The 6,049-nt window shown below is 37.3% G+C and overlaps 1 long non-coding RNA gene across 2 annotated transcripts; it reads right to left on the bottom strand.

Moving 5' to 3' along the window:
• Window positions 1-219: 219 nt before the first annotated feature.
• Window positions 220-5,810, bottom strand: LOC118225020. 2 transcript variants are annotated; one of them, XR_004764742.1, is made up of 2 exons: window positions 5,763-5,810; window positions 220-4,666 (listed from the first exon to the last, which is right to left on the bottom strand). It is a non-coding gene; the product is annotated as an uncharacterized LOC118225020 (long non-coding RNA). The 2 variants fall into 2 exon arrangements; XR_004764743.1 differs by having other exon boundaries at window positions 220-4,662; window positions 5,763-5,808.
• Between the last annotated feature and the right edge of the window lie 239 nt (window positions 5,811-6,049).

The following is a 6,049-nucleotide window of genomic DNA, read 5'->3' as shown; positions in this document are numbered from 1 at the left end:
CAGTAAAAGCCAGTGGGCTTAAAATGCTAATGCAGGTTGAACTCCGTTTCCCTTTAAAATTATACAGCAGAGAAATGATAATATATCTAGTACAAATCATTTTTGAAATAATAAAAGGTAATTCATACAATAAGGCTCCAACATGTCTGAAAATGTCAAGTGCAAAGATATGCCACCGGCTTGCTTCACATAAAAAGAACTGACTTCACTATAATATTCTCTTATTTTTGTTACTCATAGCCTATTGATAGTAAAAAATGGAACAACTGGGTAAAACACAATCTGCCCATGTGGCTTTGATGACTAAGCATCATGATTCCCTGGATTGTAATGGTTTGCATCTAAAAATGTTCTCATCAGCGCTAACTGCCAACAAAGACCCTGCAAATCCTAATCAGGGACTCTTATTTTGTAAGGTTAGCAATGAAATAGTTTTTATATGGATAGCCAGTGATTCCTCTGTGGTTCCCTTTCCCATTTATTTAATTGAAATTTAGATGCTCCTTGTAACAGCTCTAATGCTGCAGCTTTCCTATCTAACTGCTTTTATGATATAATATCTGATATTTTGAAGTTTGAAGCTTGAGTCAGATTCTGGAGCATAGCAAAACCAATAGAATTAACTGATAAAATTCATGCGTGTTTTGCACTGTGCCCCTGATTGAACAAAATATGAAACTGATAATAAAATTCAGTAAACAACAGTAGTAAACAGTGGGCCTGCAGAGAGCCTTATCTAACCTCACTGTTACCCATGCCATTTCCTCTCAAAATAAAAAATAGAACTCATATGCAATTTTGTCATGCCAAGTGGACAGTGGCCTCAACAAATGGTGGATATGTGGCTGAGAGGATGAGAAGGCATCAAAGGCAGTACCTGGCTTGCTCAGCCGCACCTTGTAACAGTTTAGAGCTTCAGTTATATAGAAAGCACTAGGAGTTCTAAGTGATAAAGTCCATATATACTTTGCAGTATGCCCCTGACTTAAGCATTCTCACAGATCAGCATCATAGCTGGGTGCATAGAAGGGCAGCGTGCACTTTGGTAGCACCAACTTTGTTTTGACTCATTGTGAAACCCAAACTCTTTGGTCTCCCTTCAAAACGGAAAAACGAGTGTGCATGAAAGAGGATGACATATGAATGTCAAGCTGCTATCTCCACTGCCACCCAAAGATTCACCCCCTTCTTTAATCCGCCACCTGGAGAACCGGGAATCATAATGTCATCAGATTTGACCAAGGAACAGCGATTTGCCGCAATCTAAATAGGGGAATGGAAATTGTGACATGTTCGCTCAACAGCTATCAAACTCGAGTTCACTATCGTTGCTTCTCACATGAATAGAAAGGAAAATGTGAATGAGAAAATGTCAGCGAGGCACCGCACTTCACTATTAACTTGTGTAATCTCCTCATACAGCAGGACTGCATTTTACCTGCAACTGTGTTGAGTGCTCAACCCTGAATGTTAGATAATGACTTTGTACTTCACATTGCAGCTCAGGCTCAAATTTTACTCATACCAAAACATCCTAATCGCATTCTGAGTTTCCGAAGAAGCTCCCAATTTAATCACTTGCCTGTTGCCTTTCAAGTTTATGACTTGGTTGTTTGCTACATAACAGAAGAGGCAGGCTGTTCTTAAGCATAGAAGTTCCCATAATCAGAGAGGATACTGATATGCTTATGAATTTCATATGTATAAGATTGAGACATTGCATTTTTAAAATATCTATTCTGGGAATTATGCACATTTGGTATTAGGGGAGCATGCTCTGATTCCACTGGTTTATTTAAAAATAGCCTGTCAGCAATGATGGCTTTGTCAACAGGGATACAGTGCCATTTGAGAACTGTAACCTAAATGGGAAGACAGATTTAACAGCAGGTTAGGGTGACTTTGCTGGCAAATGTTCAATAGATATCATGATGTTGACCCAGAGTTCACATGATAGGTTTCTAGCAAGCTAAGCTCCATCTCCATGTGTAGGGGTGGGAAATGATGGCATACATCACTAACTAGGTACATAGCCTTCTGGCTGACTACATCACGTTTATTTGGCTGAAGAGTCTATATGTAGTCTGGAGTTTGTATTCTACCAGTTTAATTGTGAAGCATTGTGTTGAGGGTTTAAATGCAAAATGAAAGAGCATTTCTTTTTGAAATATAAATGTTTCCCAAAGGGACTATACAACTGGAAAAGATCCAGATTTACAGGCCCTGGGGTTTCATAAATGTGTCTCAATTAGCCAATTGACACCTGGAACAACAGATGCCGATAAAATATTGGCACTGACAAAGAAAGCATTGTTGAGCCAGAAATCAGAAACTTTTCATTCTCCATTCTAGTTGATACCATAACTGCTCACCATAGCAACAGCAGTTATCAAATGATATCTATTAAGTGAAAAATATACTGATATATTTATATACAAATATACTTATATATATCCAAGAATAGAAAAAATATTAAAATAATAACAGTACTGTGAATTGATTAGTCCTGCAATGTTTCAAGGCATGAATTACCTTGCTGGAGTTCAGGCAGATTTCAGAGGATGGAACTAAATAAGTCAGTTTTTCCTGAAGCCAGGGTATGCAGAAATGGCAAAAAAAAAACAGTTCCAAAACCATTAAAGAATGTCTACACATGAAAAAAAAGGAAATTATACACTTAAATTGAAAAAATAAGTTAAGGTCAGCAGAAGGTTAAAGATAATAAGTAAAAGATTTTTGATTAATTGGATTAGTGACTGAAAGTTGAAGGTCAAGTTCAGCTAAAATGAATAGTCTTGTTTACTTTTTTCTCGTGCCTCGGGCATGGTCACTGTTATATCGCAAAATTGCTTTAATAAAAAATAGCCTGCATTGCAAGGACTCTCAATCACGCCTTAGGCCCTGATCCCTGTCAGTAGCCATGGTGACACTACACTTACATTCAATAATAACAGATTTGTTAACCTGCTCACCCACTTGGCCACACATCACACATGCATATTCAGTGGGAACGGAAGACATTTCATAATATTACCAAGAAACTAAAAGTAGGGTTGTTTAGAAAATTTTGTTCCTTGCCATCATAATACATCTTAATGCGCAAATAAGACAGATTGCCGCATTATGATTTTTATTTAATTGTGTTACAAATTGTTTTGGGGGTTTCCTTAAAGGATGATTTTTCTCACATCCACTAAATTTAACTTTCATTTGTCATTACAACAGTTCTGTTTCTGTAAATAAACAAAAATAACTAGCTAACACCAGTGCTACTTTTTGAAGTATCCCTGACCTGGTATGTACCTAGCTCAAAATGTTCATCTGACATTGCTTTGGTCACAGCCCATTAAGTACTATGATTGGTTTTTCATTCAGTACAACCAATGGTGTTGTGAAACTGCTGCATACTCACTGCTGTTTCCACTTAATTTACTTATTTTGCTTGTTGGTTTAAATGTGATACTGCCTAAATCTCAGTGCTGAAACAAAGTTGGGCTACTGAAAGTGAACTTTAAATTGAACTGCAGCCACTGGCTGAATTCAAATCAAATCAAATGTATTTGTATAGCACATTTTAAATACAACTGTCACCATATGCTTCACAGTAAACCTTGGCTTGAACACCTACTGTACAAGATCAAGCCTATGGTGACAATGGTAAAGAACCACAACCCTGGGTGGAATTATTGTCAGTACCAAATCAATGTATGAAATAGATGCTAGAACCATTTTAAAAGTTATGAAAACAGTCATCCCAATTACTGCCTATGCCTATGACCACCCGGTCTGCTATGGTATATTATGAACCCTGGTACTATTTTATTGTACCTGAAACATACAGAAAGGTAGTTTGAAATATAGCCTAATTCAAGCAATATAATCTTGTTAATGATCCAATATACAAAAAAAAGTTTTAGTCTATTATGTTTTTATATAAGAATCATCATTTTTCATCAGCATTTTAAATTCAGTTTGGGTTTGATACATCTGCATGGGTTTAAAGTTTAAATGCAAGCACTTGACCACTTACCTAACAAAATAAGATACAATCATGAGTATAAGCACTGCTCTTGCTACACACCCCTAATTTAGGGAGGATGCCAAGCAAGTCCACATACTGTATCAGCCAGAAAATATACACTGAACAATAAATTGCAGTGAGGAAAAAAACATTGTACAGTATATCCATATATTCCTTAGGACTGGAGTAGATCTTCTCAGCAGTTCTTTGTGTTCCCCCCAGGTGTCAAGTCTTCACACAGACCACATTCGTCAAGGAGATCTCAAACAGAATGAGGTGTGAATTCACACCTTGGTGTTATGGTTAGTATCCAATGCAACTGCTAATCTGTATATACTAGAGTCACAGAACAGGACAAGTGCAAAAATCCATTCCCTTAATTAGGTGTTTGAATTACACATGCAGCGGCACATGACAGTTTGGTTGTATCCCAGCACCGTTAATTGGAGCGCTGCATAACATTCCCTTTCCGTCATCCGTTTTCTGCTCTGTCCACTGATGGAGATGCAATTTCTATCCCTTAATAAGGCCAGCCTCCACGTGGCTCATTGATGTTGTCTTAAAAGTTTCTTTCCTGACTCTGATCCTGAAGTCCAACATGCATTCTGGACTCTTGTTAATGCACACCATTTCTGGTCGGCCTAACTGAACAAAATGAGCGTTTAAATCCGAATCGAGATCCATGAATCACAAATTCAATTGAATTGCCTTCCTTTCACTCTGAAGCTACATTCAGTTCCTGTAAACTGTCTGCGGTGCTATCACATGTGATCTGCAAGATTGCTTGGGTCTGCCTGTAGTAAATGGACTAGAATAAAAGTAATGTACAATTGATTGCGTTCTGCACCCACTTCAATGTAAACAGCTTGACCTACATAGAAGATGCAGAACCCTGGAAGAGTGGCTTTGCACAGAAAGCAAAGTAATGTTTTTATTATGTTAATGTTAATTGAACTTCTTATAATTTTGCAATGAGGGGAAAGGGGGGGATTTAAAGATATGGTTGTCACTACAAGGATTTTAGAAGAAAGGCAACTTTTATCAAAGGAATCTACAAATGTTGCATGGATTGTAATTGAGGCAGACCAGCATGGCTCAATCTGACTCAGCAGATTTGTTTGACTACACCAGGCCGAAGTGTTACACGCGTGTCTGAGAGAGGTTTTGCTGACTATCTCCAACTCTCAATGAGCTATGTTTTTCAAATCAACCGCTGACTCAAAACTGAGTCAAATAAACTCATTTGGAGTTGCTGTCAAAATAAGCTTCACTCAGACACACATCTATCATTCAGTTTTGTTATTACTGTCACGCAAACATGGTAAGGATCATTATGAAAAAAATACCAACTGGCATGGAAGCGGTTGCCTTTATCTAATTAGCTGGCTTTCCAGCAAGCTACCATTTTAATTACATGTGGTTAATGCTCACAGATCTCTACAAAAATTATGTCTGATTATTTCTACAAAACTTTTCAAAAAACCTCAGTAACAACAGTCCGGGCTAGCTAAAAGTAGCTAGCTCTGTTACAGGTTGCTAGTCAAGCAGGCCCTAAGTGGTTTGTTAATGTGTTGGATATGTAATCCTTGCTTTCATGGACTGACTGTGATTATTTTTCTTGAATCAGATTCAAGTATGTTTGTATGTGTAATTTTACTGTTTGTGTCAAATGTCTAGTGTGTAAATGTTTCTGTTTAAACATTTTGGTTGAATAACACATATCATCGCTATTTTCACTGACCTTTAAAACCATGTTAAACGTACTCACTTCCGGGTCTCAGCACTGCCAAACAGAGCAAGAGAACAAACCAACCTAATGTAGACGGGGGTAGATGGCAGCTACCACTGCAGTCGCAGTTTACAGGGGGGGAAATTTTGTATTTATTTATAATTTGCATTCAGATAATTTCACGTGCCTTTATTTTCTTTTCTTAGGTTATTGATTATTTATGTAATTGGTTTCATGTTTTCTGTATTATTTATTTAATGTAGTTTGGCTGTCCTAAGTTAATTGATTTAATTTATGGT

The sequence above is a fragment of the Anguilla anguilla genome, chromosome 4 (assembly GCF_013347855.1).
Source record: "Anguilla anguilla isolate fAngAng1 chromosome 4, fAngAng1.pri, whole genome shotgun sequence".
NCBI classification, from domain to species: domain Eukaryota; kingdom Metazoa; phylum Chordata; class Actinopteri; order Anguilliformes; family Anguillidae; genus Anguilla; species Anguilla anguilla.
The sequence above is the reverse complement of the archived record's forward strand: the minus strand, read 5'-3'. Positions and strand labels throughout refer to the sequence as shown.